Source organism: Heptranchias perlo, chromosome 12 (assembly GCF_035084215.1).
Source record: "Heptranchias perlo isolate sHepPer1 chromosome 12, sHepPer1.hap1, whole genome shotgun sequence".
Classification (NCBI taxonomy): domain Eukaryota; kingdom Metazoa; phylum Chordata; class Chondrichthyes; order Hexanchiformes; family Hexanchidae; genus Heptranchias; species Heptranchias perlo.
Window position 1 is genome coordinate 61,271,358 of NC_090336.1, and position 22,160 is coordinate 61,293,517.

Sequence of the window (22,160 nt, forward strand, 5' to 3'; positions counted from 1 at the left end):
GGTTCAAATCCAGCCTCAAACTGATGGAATGAATGTCTTCTCTCTGGCTGCAGAGTCCTGTGTGAAATGAGTTGGGACTAGAGCACAAAATGGTCCCCAATTTTCCACTAATCATCCTCAGAGCGTCGACAGGGCGGCAGGTGCGTGAAATGTCAGGCTGGTATGGTCATTGGGGTGCTTCTCCGAAGTTAGGGCCCAGGCATGTTGTCGGACCACAGCAGATGAAGCTCCAATAAAAGCAGAAGATGCTGGAAACACTCAGCACGTCAGGCAACATCCGTGCAGAGAGCAACAGAGTTAACGTTTCAGGTCAATGACCTTTCTCCACAAATGCTGCCTGACCTGCTGATTGTTTCCAACATTTCCTGCTTTTATTTCAGATTTCCAGCCTCTGCAGTATTTTTGCTTTTGTTTTAGATGAAGCTCTACTCTGGCTGTGCTATATTTGGGAGCGCTTGTTGCTGACACTAAAATGATGAGCTCTATTCCTTGGCACTAACATTCCTCACCTTGTGGAGCACAATATCTTTTGTCTCACCTCGGATTTCCACTGCCCTGACAATATGAAACTCATCAAGTGAGGGTAGAAAAGACTGTCGGTGATATTAAGGGACAGATCATGTGTTCTTTGTGTATCATCTTTCAATGTTGTCAGCTGGAGTTCCCCCTAGGATAACTGTACAAAATGGGGCCATACTAGCTCATATGGACCAGGAAGGCCCCCAAGTTCAGTCCCTCCTCTGCGCTGATGTGACATGGCAAATGAAATTTAACGCAGAGAAGTGTGAAGTGATGCATTTTGGTAGGAAGAATGAGCAGAGGCAATATAAACTAAATGGTACAATTTTAAAGGGAGCACAGGAACAGCGAGACCTGGGGGTATATGAACAAAAATCTTTTTTTGAAGGTGGCAGGACAAGTTGAGAAAGGTGTTAAAAAAGCTTATGGGATCCTGGGCTGTATTAACAGAGGCATAGAGTACAAAAGCAAGGAGGCTGTGTTAAATGAGGGACTTCAGTTACATGGAGAGACTGGACAACATAGGAACATGAGTAGGCCATTCAGCCCCTCATGCCTGCTCCTCCATTTGATAAGATCATGGCTGATCTGTGATCTAACTCCATATACCTGCCTTTGGCCCATAACCCATTAATACCTTTGGTTGCCAAAAAGCTATCTATCTCAGATTTTAATTTAGCAATTGAGCTAGCATCAATTGCCGTTTGTGGAAGAGTGTTCCAAACTTCTACCACCCTTTGTGTGTAGAAATGGTTTCTAATCTCGCTCCTGAAAGGTCTGGCTCTAATTTTTAGACTGTGCCCCCTACTCCTAAAATCCTCAACCAGCGGAAATAGTTTCTCTCTATCCACTCTATCTGTTCCCCTTAATATCTTATAAACTTCGATCAGATCACCCCTTAACCTTCGAAACTCTAGAGAATACAACCCCAATTTGTGTAATCTCTCCTCGTAACTTAACCCTTGAAGTCCAAGTATCATTCTAGTAAACCTACGCTGCACTCCCTCCAAGGCCAATATGTCCTTCTGAAGGTGCAGTGCCCAGAACTGCTCACAGTACTCCAGGTACGGTCTAACCAGGGTTTTGTATAGCTGCAGCATAACTTCTGTCCCCTTGCACTCTGGTCCTCTAGATATAAAGGCCAGCATTCCATTAGCCTTATTGATTATTTTCTGCACCTGTTCATGACACTTCAATGATCTATGTACCTGAACCCCAGGTCCCTTTGGACATCCACTGTTTTTAATTTTTTACCATTTAGAAAGTACCCTGTTCTATCCTTTTTTGATCCAAAGTGGATAACCTCACATTTGTCTACATTGAATTCCATTTGCCACAGTTTTGCCCATTCACCTAATCTATCAATATCCCTTTGTAATTTTATGTTTTCATCTACACTGCTTACAATGCCACCAATCTTTGTGTCATCGGCAAACTTAGATATGAGATATGAGACTTTCTATGCCTTCTTCTAAATCATTAATAAATATTGTGAATAACTGAGGCCTCAAGACAGATCCCTGCAGGACTCCACTAGTCACATCCTGCCAATGTGAGTACCTACCCATTATCCCTACTCTCTGTCGCCTTTCGCTCAGCCAACTTCCTAACCAGGTCCGTACTTTTCCCTCGATTCCATGGGCTTCTATCTTAGCTAACAGTCTCTTATGTGGGACCTTATCAAATGCCTTCTGGAAGTCCATATAAATAACATCCATTGACATTCCCCTATCCACTACTTTAGTCACCGCTTCAAAAAATTCAATCAGGTTTGTCAGGCACGACCTACCTTTCACAAATCCATGCTGGCTCTCTCTGATTAACTAAGCTGGAGTTGTTCTCCTTAGTAGAGGTGGTTTAGAGGTGGTTAAGAGGAGATTTGACAGAGGTGTTCAAAATCATGAACGGTTGTGATAGAGTAAATAAGGAGAAACTGTTTCCAGTAGCAGAAGGGTCAGTAACCAGAGGACACAGATTTAAAGGTGATTGATAAAAAAGCCAGAGGCGACATGAGGAAACATTTTTTTTTAGCATCGAGTTGTAATGACCTGGACTGCACTGTCTGAAAGGGTGGTGGAAGCGGATTCAATAGTAACTTTCAAAGGAGAATTGGATAAATACTTGAAGGGAAAAAAATTACAGGGCTTTGGGGAAAGAGCAGGGGAATGAGACTAATTGGATAGCTCTTTCAAAGAGCCAGCACAGGCACAATGGGCCAAATGGCCTCCTGTGCTGTAACTACTACGATCCTATGATAAGTGAACTTTGCTTTTGCCATTTTCCATTGCTTGTTTATTTTGTACCATGTTTATGAATGGGTGGGGCACTTGAATCACTTTCAGACACATGTATCAATGCATATCTGAGGGACCATACACAAACAAGAACAGCAGACAAAGGGTTAACTTCAATGAGGGAAATCCAGGAAGAACTGTACCAGCATTCAAGTAAACGGGGTGGGGGTCAGAATTTTTTTTTAAATCCTGCATTTAGGCACGGTACATAAACAGGAGCTCTTGTATAATAATATTAATAAGCAATGTTGCAGAAACATTGGTGAATTAAAATTGTCTTTTAATTTAATATCTTGTACTTTAGGTTACTGATTTTCATATATACCACCTTCTCGCCCAATGGATCAGTCTGTTTTGTTTTTTGATAAGGCCCAGTTTGTTCACTCTCTCTAGCACGTATTAAAATTTGAATTAATTTTATTCAGAATGTTATATTCTTCAACTTTAACCCTGTAGGAAATATGGAATTAATTATAAGACAGACTAACTAATGTCTGTGACTTTCAGTTTGCTTAGAAAATGCTTATTTTCTGAACATTTGTTCAAAATGTTTTTTTTTTAAAAAGTGTGATCAACTCCTTGAATTATTACAGGCCAGATTTATACAGGAAAGTTAAAGTGCCTAAACCCCATCCCCACCTCTGTGAAGGATTTAATTGATCTCAGTCAAGGGCAGTGTACACATTACAATTGACTTTGATGTCCCCGAGTTAAGGAGTGGAAAAATCAGCCAGCAGTCCTGCTCCTGAATCCCGTGGCCCTTGCTAGAGTACAGTGCAGGATCAGGATTGACGAGAAGGATTGCCAACACCCCTGTAGCAGAGTGGGATAGCCTGCCGCCATGCCCAGTCTAGGCACACACATGAAGGCTGTGCACATGGGTGCAGTGCTGAAGAGCAGATGGCGTCTGTGAGACACTGAGTCACTGCCTCCAGGAGAGGAGGCAAAAAAATAATAAAAAGGAAAATCACCAGCATTCCAGCTGTCAGGTGCGATTAACATTATATTTGGTTCAATCAAAGCAAATGCAAATTTTCAGATGCTCGGATGTTGCCAATTATATCCTCCCCTCGAAGATGATTGGGTACCTCGAGGGAGGAAGGACGGAGATTTCTTTCAGCACAAATTCAAACGATGTCTCTCACCAGGTCAAGAGAGGATCGATTTTGGCTACTTAATGAGCCATTCACGAGCAACAAAAAGAAAAGCAGGATGGCAGGATTATCATGGCTTCTCAAAGTCAGACTACAGCACAGGAGGAGGCCATTCGGTCCATCGTGCCTGTGCTGTCTCCTTGAAAGAGCTATCCAATTAGTCCCACTCACCCTGCTCTTTCCCCATTGCCCTGCAAATTTTTCCTTTTCAAGTTATATATTCAATTACCTTTTGAAAGTGATTATTGAATTTGCTTCCACCGCCCTTTCAGGCAGTGCATTCCAGATCATAACAACTTGCTGCATAAAAAAAATTCTCCTCATCTCCTCTCTGGTTGTTATGCCAATTACCTTGAATCTGTGTCCTCTGGTTACCGGCCGTCCTGCCAGTGGAAACAGTTTCTCCCTATCTACTCTATCAAAACACCTCATCATTTTCCTCATCTCCCCTCTGGCTCTTTTGCTTCCCAATCATCCCCTAAGTCCCTGGCCCCCGGCCCCCACGCTTTCAATGTAGTCAATTTGGGATGATGCCCATCACTAACCTCATCAGAGCAGCTCAGCAGTGGAGGAGACCTAATCTACTAGGCCTCCGTCTTAAGCTAAAAATTAGATTTTTATGGGGAAAGAGCAGGGGGAGTGAGGACTAATTGGATTAGTAAGAATTCCAAGAAGAGGGGAAAGTGACCAATACTAAATGTCTTACAATCTCCCTGGCACTCAAAAAAAGGCAATCCATACTGAGAAACCGCAACTTTCATTCTCAGCTCGGGTCAGCTCAGACACATAATGGAACTGATTTTAACTGCCACCACCAGGCGGGGTAGGTGGGGGGCAGTTAAAATAACGGGAGTCACTTATCCTCCCTCCCCCCAATCCCGATTCCTTCCTGCCACGTCCCCATATTAACCTCTTTTGAGCAGGCGAGCGGGAAGCCCACAGGAAAAGGCGCCGGGTCCTGTTTTAAACATGTCATCAGTGTGCAATTTACAATTTCAACCAGAGGCCTGAGCGGGGTGGGGAAAGAGAGGCAGTGTCGGCTCCCCCGACAGGCAAAACCTGGCAGGAGCGGGATCCTGGGCCAGAAGAGGCCCAAGTAAGTTTTAAATTTCTCAGGTTTCCTTGTGGGCCAGGAGTGCTCCTCCCAGCCTCACCAGGTAGCATTAGGCTTCCCCACTCCCCCAACCCCGATCACAGCCACACCCCCGCACTAACTGGGGGACTGCCCCCACAGGTACCCGGCTGCGGCCTCCTGCCGTTTGTTTGTGCTCCCGCCCGCCGGCTAGACTGTCAACCTGGCTAGCCGTCAGGCGGGAGACTGCAGCAGATTATTTAAATGAGGCCCTGCCGTTAAGTTCGGCAGAGCCTCCATGTCCCCAGGCCATGCTGGGACCTTCCCCTGCGCTGCCGCACTCCTCTCCCCCCACACCCTCCCGCCTCCCCATTAATATAGGGGCCCAATGTATCTGAAGAAACAGTTAACTACAGCAATTCGGCCACACAGAACAACCACATAACCCCCATACCTATAGTTTAAGATCCATTATCAAGGCCTTAATTTACTCCTCAATCTAAAGATCATCTTCCAATCTGTCGCAGCAGACAGAGGTCATAAATGGGAACTGACAGAAACAGTGCAGCTTAATTCTTGCACTCAGCCACGCATAGACACACACACACACGCGCGCACACACACAGACACGCGCGCGCACACACAGACACGCGCGCACACACACAGACACGCGCGCACACACACAGACACGCGCGCGCGCACACACACAGACACGCGCGCGCACACACACAGACACGCGCGCGCACACACACAGACACGCGCGCGCACACACACAGACACGCGCGCACACACACAGACACGCGCGCACACACACAGACACGCGCGCACACACACAGACACGCGCGCACACACGCACACTCACAGCTCAGCTCTCAGTGCCCCTTTGGAAATCATTACCTCATCCATTAATGGATTAGATCATCCCTTTCGATCGCTGTCTCCAGCAAAATAGGACTAACCCATCTCTTATCGGTGATAAGTCAGCTAGGGTGCAATCACAGCTTCATACTGGGCTCTCAGTGGTACATGTGCTGTGACTGGAACACTTTATGGATCATTTACAGTTACCATTGCAGTAAGGAAGCCATTAAATATCACACCTATTCAGCAAGAGACCCGAATTCTCATTAGTTTCATTGTCGAAGCATAAAGTGAATAATTATGGGACTCAAATGGACCCAATGCATATCTTATCTAAAACAAACTTCTTTTTGCTTTTTTTTGTGCTTTGCGACTGTTCACAGATACAAGGGTAGTAATTACTGTCAGTGGTGCTATTGTATGAATATTTAAGATGCTTGTGTCAAATTTCGCCCCATAATTTTAACAGAAGCTTCAATGCATTTTAAAATGAACATACAATGACATCGCCCACAGCCATTTCCACCCGACAGTGTTTTGGTACAGAATGTAGTTATAGACATTGTGCCATTTTCTCTGTTTACATAATATAAAGAGAGTCCAACGAGTGGATTGTCACAATAGGCGGTCAATGGACGTCAGGAGGTGGTTCTTTTCCCAGAGAATAGTGGGCCTCTGGAACAGGCTGCCGGCTCGTGCAGTGGACATAGATTCACTGAATTCCCCGACCCGTTTCTGGCTGGGGGCGGAGATCACCTCTCACTCAAGGGTAGGTACGGCATAGAATTATCAGGGCCAGAGTGATCTCCTGGAATAGTTTCGATCGCCTGGGGGGGGGGGGGGGGGGGGAAAGGAGAGGAATTTCCCATATTTTGTTTTCCCCCCCCCCCCCCCCACCCCAAATTGTCTGGGTTTTTAATCTGGTTTTTCACCTCTCCGGGATCACGTGGTTTTGGGTGGGGTGGGGAGCGTATATATTGAGATACACATGGTGTCACAATTGTACGGAACAGGCTGGATGGACTAGAGGGCCTTTTGCTGTTCGTATGTGCGTATGACACTGGCAATTGTGACTGTGTTGAGTGCATTTGCTTAGGGGCGGGGGGAGATTGGAGGACTGTTACAATTACGGTTGGTTAATCTTAAATCCTGGGTCCACGTTGGTTTCTTTCAAGCCGGTTACACATAGCTCATCAAAAGGTGCACAGTTTGTAATGGTGGGTGGGGGTGTAAATGGTGGTATCCGTTATAGTAGATAGAAGTGAAAGAATGGGGACAATTACTTGAAGCATTTCTTCTGGTTCAGTCTGAGTGAATACAAGACTTGTTTTCATTCTACTACCCAATGAACTTTGACCTATGAGGACAGTCAGGGTGGGGACGGGTGGGTGGGTGGTGGGGGGCCAGAATCCATCTGCTTCTGCTTCAATGTGACACATGGCTAAGCTGCACTTAGGAGTTACATTTGGGATGAAGGGGGTCATTTTGGGGGAGTTCCAGAATGCAGTGGGCTGGGTTCTGTTTGAAGGATTTATTTTTAATATTTTGGTCTATTTCCAGTCCTTAAGCAGCACACGGGCAATATTACCAGTATTTTAATATGACTGATAATAGTGTTTATGAACTGCATCCAATATTTTAATACAAGACACAATATTATTTATGAACCGCGTACAGTATCTTAACATTCATGTACCTTTGGATCTACAATCATTTTTTAATGAAAAATTAGTTTTCTACATTTCACAGCATCAAAGGCTGAATTGAATCTCAGAGCTGATACAAACGTGACATCTGCAGCATTACACAGTCTGTTCATTGTAAAGCTAGACAGGTGCAATGCCCCCTGTTCCCACTGTGAAGCACTTGTACATACAAATTATAATGAACATTGTTCTGTTTATACCCCATATTAAGAATACCACATGAATCTGAATATTCAAGTCAAACACCAATAGAGTTTCCGCATTTGTAATGTATGAATGATGAACAGGCCCAAGGGCCTACGATTTATCTTCTACACTAGAATGAAGCGTGGCACAATTATGTCTTAGAATCATAGAATCTTACAACACAGGAAGCCATTCGGCCCATCATGCCTCTGACAGCTCTTTGAAAGAGATATCCAATTAGTCCCACTCCCCCGCTCTTTCCCCGTAGCCCTGCAAATTTTTCCTTTTCAAGTATTTATCCAATTTCGTTTTGAAAGTCGCTATTGAATCTGCTTCCACCGCCCTTTCAGGTAGTGCATTCCCGATCACTACAACTCGCTGCGCAAAAAAATTGTCATCTCCCCCCTGGTTCTTTTTCCAATTATCTTAAATCTGTGGCCTCTGGTTACTGACCTCCTGCCAGTGAAAACAGTTTCTCCCTATCTACTCCTCTCAAAACCCCTCAGAATTTTGAACACCTGTATTAAATCTCCCCTTAACCTTCTCTGCTCTAAGGAGAACAATCCCAGCTTCTCCAGTCTCTCCACATAACTGAAGTCCCTCATCTCTGGTACCAGTCCTTTTGAATAAACAATAAACCCTCCCTCCAATCTCATCCACCCAAATCTAAAATCTAGGAAGCTGAAGCCACCTTCTGGGAAAATCCCCAGATAGAAGATAAATCCTGGTGAGACAGACAAAATAAATAATGAGACATGTACAATGAACTAAATCAGATGGTTATCTGACCCTTTTATTCCCAGATGACACTTTTCCTGCCTCAGCATTTCACCACTGAATGTGAAATGAATTGCCGGAATAAGTGCTGGTATATTCAGCTCCAGGCTGAGCTTTCACTAGGAATATATAATTTACTGCTTCTGTCTGGGCCCAAACTGGATCATTCTGAGTTCAACGAACGATCAAAACGCCCTTTCACCATCGCACAAAATTACCCCCTTGATGTTATGTGTGTGTTTCTAAGAGGGAAAATAAACTTATTAAAAACTAAGAAAATTAAACACAGTTGACTGTTTAATTGTAACCATTTACAGCACCTCTAGACCCATCTTTTGTTTCTTTACTTGTCCTATCATCCCTTTTGTCATTTAATCACTTCTGCCCTCCACCCTAATACAGACCCTTTTGCTCTCTCCTCTCCCCCACCCACCCTCTCCTCTCCTCCCCCGCCCCCCCCCCCGCCCTTTTTCCCTGGCTTTGTACTTGCTTATAAACTGTTTAATCTCTAACTTCTTCCAGTTCTGACAAAAGTTCATCGACCTGAAATGTTAACTGTTTCTCTCTCCACGGAGGCTGCCTGACCTGCTGAGTGTTTCCAGCATTTTCTGTTCTTATTTCAGATTTCCTCCAGTATTTTGCCTTTGATTGACTCTTTAATTGTGTTGCCCGCCTGTGGATGTACCTACTTATAGTCATCTACCAACATTATGTGCCAGCTAATACCAACAAAGACAAGGGGTGAGGGGGGGGTGTTGGGGGCATGAGTGTGCAGTGTACTGGGCAGTGATATCCGAGAGTATTCAGCACTGGATCAGTTGAGAATGCAATGGAGTCTTGTAAAATAACTAGAGGTGAATGACGCCAAGGTTAACAGCGCTGTGATGTGACTAGAGAAAGAATGATGCGGGGGCTGGTACTGTTGATGAGCCTTTGAGGAGAGAAGGGGGTTGCCAGGGTTATATAAGGTTGGGAGATGGCTGCGGAGATGAAAGATATGTGTAGGAATCAGAGGTGCTTCAAGCCAGAAAACTGGGGCTGGGACTGTAACAGACTGTCCAGATAATGAAAGATATTTCGGAAAGAAAGGCACACATTCTTGGCTGTAGCATCCACTTGAAGAGTGTCTGATCCACACAGGAATGAAACCCAGAAGATGTTAATCAATTTTAAAACAAGAGATATAACTCAATTTTAACTCTAATTGAAGCGAGAAGTCATGTGCTGATAGCAGAAAGAACTGCAGGCATCAGTTGACAACCAAGTGAATGACCAGTGAGCAACTCAAGTTTCAAAAACCAGCCTTTTCAGTTCAACCTCAAATGAAGACGACAGCAACAACAACAACTTGCATTTATATAGCACCCTCCAAATCACACACCCATATATCGGCCGTTCTTTCATCATCGCTGGGTCAAAATCCTGGAACTCCCTTCCTAACAGCACTGTGGGAGAACAGTCACCACACGGACTGCAGCGGTTCAAGGCGACTCACCACCACCTTCTCAAGGGGCAATTAGGGATGGGTAATAAATGCTGGCCTTGCCAGAGATGCCCACATCCCATGAATGAATAAAAAACCTTTAACGTTGTAAAACTTCCCAAGGCGCTTCACAGCAGCGTAATCCAACAAAAACTGACACTGAGCCAAAGGAGACATTAGGACAGGTGAGCAAACGCTTGGTCAAAGAGGTAGGTTTTAAGCAGCGTCTTAAAGGAGGAGAGAGAGGTGGAGGAGTTTGGGGAGGGAATACCAGAGCTTAGGGCCTAGTTAGTTGCAGTCAGGGGTAAGTAATGTGTTGTGAAATTATGTAACATGTAGCTTGTTGTTTGACCACTTCCTGCGTGCTTCTCTGCACTGTTGACAACACACATTCTGCAATGAAAGCATTCTCAAATCATGAAATCGTGTTACAATTCTTTCTGTTTTCTTGATTCGGGTGAACACGCAGGATATAATAGTCCTGTCGGCTTTTCTTAGGGTTGCAGCTGACATAGAATTTTTCTTAAAAGATAAATGACTCAACAGTCGTCCAACCTGTTATAGGGCCAGCGACAAAACAATTCTGCAAAATATACATTGGAATTATGAATGTGCAACCTTTAAAATGTCATCTGTACCCAAGTGGGAGTGGGCTGATTAAACCACACCAGACTGGTAGTGACTGGGACATAAACGCCATTTGGTTCTCATTTCATTGACATACATTCAATGAAATAGGAGGGATCAGACGGGGGGAAAATGCGAGGCAGTCAAAGATGAGATTGGAGTGCATGTGCGTAAATGTACGTAGCGTGGTAAATAAGGTTGGTGAGCTGCAGGCACAAGTCAGCACATGGGACTAGGATATAGTGGCAATGAGAGAGATCTGGCTCAAAGAAGGGGAGGATTGAGAACTTAATATTCCTGGCTGCAAGGCATTCAGGAAAGGCAGAGAAGGAAAGAAAGGAGGGAGGTGGCAGTATTGATCAAAGAAATTATTATGGCACTGGGGTCAAAGACAATCTATTTAGTTAGAATTAAGGAACAATAGAGGAGCTATTCCGCTTCTGGGTGTATACTATAGGCCAGCAAATAGTGGGAAGCAGATAAAGTTATGCTAAATCTTTATAAAACACAGGTTAGGCCTCAGCTGGAGTATTGTGGCCAATTCTGGGCACCACACTTTAGGAAGGGTGCAGAAGAGATTTACTAGAATGGTCCTAGGGATGAGGGACTTCAGTTATGTGGAGAAACTGGGGTTGTTCTCCTTAGAGCAGAGAAAGTTAAGTGGAGATTTGATGGAGGTGTTGAAAATAATGAACAGTTTTGATAGAGTAAATCAGGAGAAACTGTTTCCAGTGGCAGAAGGGTCGGTAACCAGAGAACACAGATTGAGATGATCTGCAAAAGAACCAGAGGCAACATAAGGAAAAAATAGATTTTACACATTGAGTTATGATGATCTGGAATGCACTGCCTGAAACGATAGTGGAAGCAGATTCAATAGTAACTTTTAAAAGGGAATTGGATAAATACTTGAAGAGAAAAAAATTACAGGGCGATGGGGGAAAGAGCAGGGGGAGTGGGACTAATTGGATAGCTCTTTTAAAAAGCCGGCACAGGCATGATGGACCGAACGGCCTCCTTCTGTGCTGTAATATACTATGATACTATTCAGGTGAACGTGAAGAAGAAAAATTAATGAGTGCCCTTTAATTCATCTGACTGTTTAAATTTGCATCTCCTCTGGTGCCTGGACTCAGAAATTAATCATAGAATCGTACAGCATAGAAGGAGGTCATTAGGCCCATCGTACCTGTGCCCACTCTTTGAAAGAGCTATCCAATTAGTTGAACTCTCTTGTTCTTTCTTGTTCTTATGATTGCCCTGCAAATTTTTTCTTCAAGTATTTATCCAATTCCCTTTTTGAAAGTTACTATTGAATCTGCTTCCACCACCCTTTCAGCCAGTGTATTCCAGATCACAACAACTCGCAGTGTAAAAAAACAATTCTCCTCATCTCCCCTCTGGTTTGATGTTTCCAAAATGTGATTCCCGCAGGCAATAAAATTCCCAAGTTAACTTGTTATCCCAACATACGGAAGACACTCCAAAATGCTAGAAAATGTAGCAAAGCGACTGAATAAATCTCCAGGTGTTAAACGTTAGAAGATAATGTTATGAAAATGCTTCTTGTTGTGAGACAAATCCTGAACCTCCAAAAATCGATCCTTTGGCAGCGACAGGATATCATCAAATGAAAACTTCTCTTGACTGAAAGCCAATGATCTTCAAACACACAAGGACCTTCAGCAGTCTGATTTTCCCTCTTCCACAATCCCTGACCTACTGCAACAGGAAACGGCTCCATACTGATTAGTTTCAAAGCAATTTCAGTTGTTGCGTGCCCTCATTTTATATCGCAAGGTCAAGTGAAAAACTATCCCGAAGGGGCAGGTGTCCAGCTTCGCCATCGTGAGATCCACGCATACTTTACTGATCAAATTGATCTGCAAAGGAGAATGTCTTTCCTCACCATCTTCTTACCATGTGATCTGCAGTGACAAGGTTCTATGCAACGTGTGTGCACAAACTGCTCACCACAGAGCTGTTATACTCAAATGCTTGCCTCAGTCATAACAGGCATTATTGGACCTGACCAGCTACAAGAGAAAGAACTTGGATTTATATAGCGCCTTTCACGACCTCAGGATGTTCCAAAGCGCTTTACAACCAATGAAGCACTTTTGAAGTGCAGTCACTGTTGTAATGTAGGAAACACGGCAACAAATTTGTGCACAGCAAGCTCCCACAAACAGCAATTTGATAATGACCAGATAATCTGTTTTTTTTTTAAATGATGTTGGTTGATGGATAAATATTGATCAGGACACCGGGGAGATCTCTCCTGCTCTTCTTCGAAATTTTGCTATGGGATCTTTTACGACCACCTGAGAGGGCAGACGGAGCCTCGGTTTAACGTCCCAACTGAAAGATGGCTCCTCCGACAGTGCAGCACTCCCTCGGTACTGCACTGGGAGTGTCGGCCTAGATTATGTGCTCAAGTCCCTGGAGTGGGACATGTCATCTAAGCGTTAGATACCCAGGACCATTCACCAGATAAGTACTGCATTACAGTAAATTTACTTAATACGCTAAGATAAAGCTGATTGTTTGAACCAATTCAAGTGTCTGAGTGGAGCAGTGGAGAATTCTTCTGATTAGTGACACACTCCTGACACAAAACATAGAAGTAAAACTAAAACAGCCTCAACTAACATTTTTTTTTAATTAAATGTCCTCACCAGAAAAATCCTTTGCCGATTACAATTAAAATCCTCGCTGTAAAAGCACACCCCTTAAGATCCACGTGCCAAAGATGTTAAAAGGCCAAGAGGTGTGTATAGAGTGCAGTGAGCTGTACAGGTCACTAGAGGGAGCTGCAAACTAGTACATAACACAAGAGTCGGCCACATGGCCCCTCGAGCCTGCTCCGCCATTCAATCAGGTCATGGCTGATCTTCAACCTCAACTCCACTTTCCTGCCCGGTCCCCATATCCCTTGATTCCCCTAGTGAGGTGAATGTTCTAATCAAGAACAATCTAAATCAGACTCAGATTTACATCAGTCATGTCAGGTACCCCTTATTTCACCTTCAATGGCTTTTCAGTTCACATTTTCTTTAGTAAATTTATCAAAAGACAACAGGTAAAACCAGTCTTTTCATTTATTTAGTCATTCTGCACCACCTTTCCTACTTCATTAGGAAGGATGTCAAGGCCTTAGAGAGGGTGGAGGAGAGATTTACTAGAATGGTACCACGGATGAAGGACTTCAGTTATGTGGAGAGACTAGAGAAGCTGGGGTTGTTTTCCTTAGAGCAGAGAAGGTTAAGGGGAGAGTTAATAGAGGTGTTCAAAATTATGAGGGGTTACGATAGAGTTGATAGAGAGAAACTGTTTCCACTGGCAGGAGAGTCGGTAACCAGAGGACACAGATTCAAGATAATTGGCAAAAGAATCAGAGACAAGATGAGGAGAATTTTTTTTTTTTTTTTACTTATGATCTGGAATGCACTGCCTGAAAGGGCGGTGGAAGCAGATTCAATAGTAACTTTCAAAAGGGAATTGGATAAATACTTAAAGCTGAAAATTTTGCAGGAGCTATGGGGAAGAGCAGGGGAGTGGGACTAATTGGATAATTCTTTGAGAGTCAGCACAGGTGTTTAAAATGATAAAGGGATTCGATAGAGTAGATACAGAGTAGCTTTTTTCTCTGGTGCGGGAATCCAGAACAAGGGGACACAATCTTGAAATTAGAGCTGGGCATTTTTGGAATGAAATCAGGAAGCACTTTTTCCATGCAAAGGGTAGTAGAAATCTGGAACGCTCTTCCCCAAAAGGCTGTGGATGCTGGGGGACTATTGGAGCTTTCAAGACTGAGGTTGATTGATCTTTTGTTAGATAAGGGTATCAAGGGAAATGGAGTAAAGGCAGGTGGATGGAGTAAAGAAACAGATCAACCATGATCTAACTGAATGGTAGATCAGGCTCGAGGGGCTGAATGGCCTCCTCCTATGAGTGCAGGTTGGAGGTATGGCCCTCATAATTCCAATCTAGACTCTCTGCAAGCACGTTGTCGCAGAATGACCCCATCCAAGTATGATTTGCCAGCTTTGGGTTTCATGCTGTGATATCACACCTTCTGGGAACTGAGGCCCATTCATATAGAGTCCTCATAGTTGACAGAGAGAGAGGTCTTATCAATCGAAGTTGGTTTTGAACCCAGGTCCCAGAAGTGAAAGGGCAGTGTGCTAACCAACAAGGCCAGGCCAACACCCGTTGCTGTGTTCTTCAAAACCAGCTGTTTCTATTTCATTGACTCCACAAATATAATTGTAACCATGTAAGCAGCCAGCAAAAAACCTCTCTGTTGGGGCAAATATATTCAGATAGTTAGTTAGACATCAGGCTCTAACTAATTGGATGACTTAGAGTTAGACACCCAACCAGATGACTGATGTTTTTCACCAACCTTTCACCAATTGGCCTTGATGCAGAATTCAGGTCATTAATAATATTTGACTGTGTTACATTTCTCTGGCAACAAACTAAATATCTTTCATTGCATTTATGAAACTTAGACCCTAGTGTATTGGCTCAGTAGCAGCCCGCATACATTCATAACCTTGTCTTCGCAGCATGTCTTGTAATTTTATATTGTTCAGTGTCATTGCTTCCAGCAGTGTGACCTCTACAAGCAACTACACACGTAGGCAATTTTAAAAGAAGAGAAAACTTGCATTTATACAGTGCCTTTCACGACTTCAGGACATCCCAAAGCTCTTCACAGCCAATTAAATACTTCTGAAGTATAGTCACTGTTGTAATGTAGGGAAACGCAGCAGCCAATTTGGGCATAGCAAGATCCCACAAACAGCAATATGATAGTGCCCACCTGAGAGCGCAGACGGGGCCTCGGTTTATTGTGTCATCCGAAAAATGGCACCTCTGACAGTGCAGCACTCCCTCAGTACTGTACTGGAGTGTCAGTCTAGATTTTGTGCTCAAGTCTCTGGAGTGGGACTTGAACCACTACCTTCTGACTCGGAGGCGAGAGTCTCTGCATAAACTTGGTTTGTATTCCCTCGAGTATAGAAGATTGAGGGGTGATCTGATCGAGGTGTTTAAAATGTTAAAAGGATTCGATAGGGTAGATATAGAGAAACTATTTCCTCTGGTGGGGGAATCAAGAACCAAGGGTCATAATCTTAAAATCAGAGTTAGGTCATTCAGGATCGAAATCAGGAAGCACTTTTTCCACACAAAGGGTAGTGGAAATCTGGAGCAAAAGGTCCTTCAAAAGGCTGTGGATGCTGGGGGTCAATTGGAGCTTTCAAGACTGAGGTTGATTGATTTTTGTTAGATAAGGGTATCAAGGGAAATGGAGTAAAGGCAGGTGGATGGACTATCAGCCATGATCTAACTGAATGGCAGAACAGACCCGAGGGGCTGAATGGCCTACCCCTGTTCCTACGTTCCTCACTGGGTGCTGCTGTAAGTACCACAAAGTAATCTGTAATGTGCCATAACCTCAAGAAGGGGTGTGGACATTACTGAATTCAATAAAATTCCTTGCAGAAGAAACTCCGTGTAAACATAAGGACAGATTCCACGGTCCCAACAGGGGGCAATGTTCGCAGGAAACCGTGGCAAGCATCTCCTGACCCCCCACCATGTGGCCCCTGGGAGTGTGGAATCGCGCCCCAAGGCCTCCAACGCACTTGGCCTCCTAAAGCTGCTGTTTCCTGACCCTCATCACCGAGTAGCCCAGCAGCCGCAGATCTTTTCTGTGTTAGTCTCGTAAAATATTTTCCACCAACAATTTGTATCCTTCCCATTTCAGAGCTGCGACTTCAATCTGTTCTTTTTTCAAGTTAGTGCTTTTGTTTAAATACCAGAGAAAGGAATTTGATTAAGCATCCATACAATAACATCACCGACAGGAACATCTACCCTTACGTGTTTTTTTTAATCTGTTAAGTGAGAAACAAATTAGTCGCAGCACTGCACAACTTTCCACCAAACACTGTTCGTGTTAGTTAAACGTCGAGACAATTAAGAGTCTGAAACATGATAAATACGAGTCAAGAGAATCGCGAGGAGTGTAAGCTTGAATTTACGTTACGTGCTCTCTGGCAGGAGCACACACTGGTGAAACGGCCCACTAAATCTCCAATCCGTCCTCTCATCAAAGAGTCTAGACACTACTTTATAGTAGTGAGGCTGAAGTAATTCTACATTTATTTGCTGCATTACACCGAATTATAGAATTTTACAGCACAGAAACAGGCCATTCGGCCCAACTGGTCTATGTTGGTGTTAATGCTCCACACGAGCCTCCTCTCACACTACTGCATCTAACCCGAGCAGCACAGCCTTCTATTCCTTTCTCCCTCGTGTTTATCCAGCTTCCCCTTAAATGTATCTATGCTAGTCGCCTCAACTACTCCCTCTGATAGCTAGTTCCACATTCTAATCACTCTCTGGGTAAAGAAGTTTCTCCCGAATTCCTTATTGGATTTATTAGTGACTATCTTATATTTATGACCCCGAGTTTTGGACTCCCCCACAAGCAGAAACATCATCTCTACGTCTACCTGAAGGGCCTGATAACTCCCTCAGCTGCGAGTTTTAATCCCAATGCAAACGGTACAAGCAGCAGAATCCGACCTTTTCATAGTCCAGCACCAGGCCCCAGTCACACCAGCTAAAGCAGGAAGTAACGGGCCAAAAGGCTGTTTGAAATGCTGAACAGAAGACCTCTAGTTGGTGAAGAGCTGTCCACACAATTATACATCAGGAGAGAAGCAATGCCAAATCTAATAATTGGCCAACTACCAATTCGGAATCCTTGCAGCAATTACTTGCTTTCATGGTTCCAAACCAAGCACTTTTGCTCAGGGGCCCGTAAGCTTTCACATGTCTTATCATTCTGAATTCAATTACCTTGCCTCCGATCTGTCTTCATCCATTGTACGCGGCCTTATAAACTCCCCACCCGCTCATTATCAGCGAGTGGTTGAGAGTCAATTCACTTGATGTGATCATCTGAGTGTGGCCCACATCCGATGCGGATTGTAAGACCGCAGGGCGATGGCACGCGGTTTTCTGGTACGCAAGCTCAGCAGGTGAGGTCCCCGCCAAAAACTGGTGTCTACTCAGAAAAATACCCCCCACTCCCCTCCTCTATTTTGAGACACGTCTGTCACGTTTCAGGTGTCACACATGTAAATTTCTGCTTCACGCTTAAAAAAAGCTCGCTTGACCTGGAGGATCTGCCAAGGGCCTCTAACTAACGACAGGAAATAATAGAAAATTAACAAGCCAGGCAGGCTGGTCAATCAATAAGCCATAAGAACATCCCCGGTCACTTAACATGGGCGACAAGTTATGTCACCAAATCAGAACGTGTTTTCAATAACCACTGTAACCAGCTTCACAAGCCAGAAATTAGGCCCTTGATCCCTGTAAATTACTGAGGGTCCTGGCCAATATTTATCTCTCAACCAACATCACTAAAACAGATTATCTGCTCATTATCACATTGCTGTTTGTGGGACCTTGCTGTCTGGCAAGGTCCCACAAACTGTCTGCTGCATTTCCTACATTACAACAGTAGCTTCACTTCAAAAGTACATCATTGGCTGTGAAGTGCTTTGGGATGTCCTGAGGTTGTGAAAGGCATAATATAAATCCAAGTCTTTCTTTCTTTTTCAGATAAAAGACGCACAGATCAGCAACAGCCAAGATTTAATGTGTCCCGGGTCACAGCTAAAACGGCACAGGTTACCAGCACACAGCACTGGCAAACACACTGCTGTTTGTCCAGCTAAGACCCAACTGCCATTGACTTGCAGGGCAGTCTGGAGAAGAGCATGGGGGTCATAGCCCCCAATAGCAGGTAGGCCCCTCAAGGTTCCATTAATAAGCCAGGCAGGCTGGTCAATCAGCAAAGCCATGCAGTAATGTTTGAGTATCAATAAAAGAAAGAACTCTCCTTTCACGACCTCAGGATGTCCCAAAGCACTTTACAGCCAATTAAGTACTTTTGAAGTGTAGTCACTGTTGTAATGTAGGAAACGCAGCAGCCAATTTGTGCACAGCAAGATCCCACAAACAGCAATGTGATAATGAACAGATCATGTGTTTTATTGGTGCTAGTTGAGGGATAAATGTTGTCCAAGACAACGGGGAGAACTCCCCTGCTCTTCGAAATATGCCATAGGATCTTTTAAGTCCAACTGAGAGCGCAGATGGGGTCTTGATTTCAAATCTTATACGAAAGACGGCACCTCCGACAATGCAGCACTCCCTCAGTACTGGCAGTGAGAGCGTCAGCCTGGATTATGTGCTCAAGTCTCTGGGGTGGGACTTAAACCTACAACCTTCTGACTTAGAGGCAAGAGTGCTACCCACTGAGCCAAGGATACAAAGGGTATTACAGGCAGGGATGTAATGATTACAAAGCTCGCCTGGTGTATTAGAATCCCATTTGTCAGTATTCAGTCCCCTTGTGTGGGTTGGTACAATCAAAGCAGGTGCAGCATCACAAGTTAGCTCAGCAGATTGTCAAAGGGGTTAGCTTACAAAGTGCTCTGCCTAGCCTTGACTTGATCCATGTGCTGGAATTAAATCTGGACTGTCTTTTAGTTTTGCTAACACAGGGGCTGGAGGGCAGTTTGCTCCAAGTGTTAGTTTTGCTGACACAAGGAATGGATTGCAGTCTACTCTGCACAAAGAATCAAGACATTCAGGAGGTCATCCAGACTGAAACAGCCAGGCAGATTGTCCTGGAGTCCAGCAATCAAGTAAAGTTTGGCTTAAAAGAACCCCTTAAACAAAAGACAAGCTGTCTGACGAACGTCTTGCCTGGATTAACACTGACTCTAAGAGACTCATTGTTTGGAGGAATAGCAGAATTAATTGTGCCCACCAATGAGATGACAGAGGCCACTGTGTCTTTGAGGCAGAGGTAACATTCTGTGTTCCTCCTCCAGCCCTATGACCCTCCGTGATCTTTACACTCCTCCAATTCTGGTCTTTTGTGCATCCCCAATTTCCTTCGCCCCTTCATTGGCGACTATGCCTTCATCTGCCTAGGCCCTAAGCTCTGGAATTCCTTCCCTTAAACCTCTCCGTCACTCAACCGCTCTCTCCTCCTGACGACGCACCTTAAAACCTACCTCTTTGACCAAGCTTTTGGTCACCTGTCCTGATATCTCCTTATGTGGCTCGGTGTCAAATTTTGTCTGATTACGCTCCTATGAAGCGCCTTGGGACGTTTTACTATGGTCTAGGGTTGGAGGAGGTTACAGAGATAGGGAGGGGCGAGACTATGAAGAGATTTGAACACAGGGATGAGAATTTTAAATTTGAGGCGTTACTGAACCGGGAGCCAATATCCATAGTAAGATGCAATTGGACATGTTCATTCGGGGCCAAAGATGACTCGTCCCTCCTCTGGAGTAATCTTTCTCCACCTCCTCTCTGCTGTTGTGGCAAAACTCATGAGACAAATTTCTGAAGTCATGAACATCATTAAGGTATTGAGTATAACGGCCTCAATATTTAACCATAGGTTCATAAAAATTACAGCCTAGAAGGAAGTCACTGTGCCTGTGCTGGTGCTAGTTCTTCAATAAGACCTATCATATTTCCTACATTACAACAGTGACTACACTTCAAAAGTACTTAATTGGTTGTAAAGCGCTTTGGCACACCCTGAGGTCATGACGAGAAGGTACTTAAAAGATCGGCAATACTCAAAGTAGAAAAGTCACCCAGTCCAGGTGGGATGCATGCTAGGCTAATGAGGGAAGTAAGGGTGGAAATTGCAGAGGCTCTGGCCACAATCTTCCAATCCTCCTTAGATATGGGGACGGTGCTGGAGGAATGGAGGATTGCAAACGTTACACCCTTGTTCAAAACAAAAGGGATAAACCCGGCAATTACAGGCCAGTCAGCCGAACGTTGGTGATGGGGAAGCTTTGAGACACAATAATCCAGGACAAAATTAATTGGCATTTGGAAAAGTATGGGCTAATAAAGGAAAGGCAGCATGGATTTGTTAAAGGAAAATCGTGTTTGACTAACTTGATTGAATTCTTTGATGAAGTAACAGAGAGGGTTGATGAGGGTAGTGCAGTTGATGTGTATATGGACTTTCAGAAGGCATTTGATAAAGTACCACATGATAGACTTGTTAGTAAATTTAAAGGCCATGGAATTAAAAGGGACAGTGGCAACGTGGATGCAAAATTGGCTAGGGGACAGAAAGCAGAGAGAGTAGTGGTGAACAGTTGTTTTTCAGACTGGAGGGAAGTATACAGTGGTGTTCCCCAGGGGTCAGTATTAGGACCACTGCTCTTTTTGGTAAATATTAATGATCTGAACATGGGCATAGAGGGTATAATTTCAACATTTGCAGATGACATGAAACTCAAATGTAATTTTAAAAGGGGGTGCACATTCACAAATCTTTGAAGGTGGCAGGAAAGGTTGAGAAGGCTGTTAAAAAAATATGGGATCCTGGGCTTTATTAGTAGAGACATAGAGTACAAAAGCAAGGAAGTTATGCTAAACCTTTATAAAGCACTGGTTAGGCTTCAGCTGGAGTATTGTGTTCAATTCTGGGCACCTCACTTTAGGAAGGACATCAAGAGATTTACTAGAATGGTGCCAGGGATGAGGGACTTCAGTTATGTGGAGAGCTTGGAGAAGCTGGTGTTATTCTCCTCAGAACAGGGAAGGTTAAGGAGAAATTTGATAGAGGTGTTCAAAATCATGAAGGGTTTTAATAGAGTAAATAAGGAGAAACTGTTTCCAGTGGCAGAAGGGTTGGAAACCAGAGGACACAGATTTAAGGTAATGGGCAAAAGAGCCAGAGGAGACATGAGGAAACATTTTTTTCACAGTGAGTTGTTATGACCTGGAATGCGCTGCCTGAAAGGGCGGTGGAAGTAGATTCAAAAGTAATTTCCAAAAGGGAATTGGATAAATACTTGAAGGGAAAAAAATTACAGGGCTATGGGGAAATGGGACTTTTTCAAAGAGCCGGCACAGGCACAATGGGCCGAATGGCCTCCTCCTGTGCTGTAGCTACTATCAAACGCCAGTTCTCGTAAAGCATGCCATGTTCCAATAACCCTTCATTCTTCTAGTGGTAATCTTGAGTCTACGCTTTAATTTGGTGTGTACCATAATAAATGATCACTTTGATGCTTTGGTCACCACATGTTACTGATTACAACTTAATACTATATGAGAAATGATGGGCAGAGATAACAGCCAGAAGTGTTGCACTTTATTCAAAGTAAGCAGGCCACTTTTCCCCCATTATATTTGCAATGCAGCTACTACATTACCAAGCAAAAAACATCTATTCGATTGTCTCTATACTCAATCCCTTGCAACTTCCAGCCACTTTGGCTAGGACCTACAATCATGGAGAGACAGGTTATTGATGCAGTGATGGCACTGCTCACCAGTATGTCCCTCACTCCCCCCAAACCATCACAGCGTGCTTCACTCACGCGCTAACATTCA

General features: G+C 44.0%; 1 protein-coding gene across 1 annotated transcript in view; it reads right to left on the reverse strand.

Moving 5' to 3' along the window:
- Positions 1 to 22,160, reverse strand: part of mapk8ip1b (mitogen-activated protein kinase 8 interacting protein 1b) — a 154,193-nt gene that overhangs the window by 71,831 nt on the left and 60,202 nt on the right. The window lies entirely within an intron of this gene.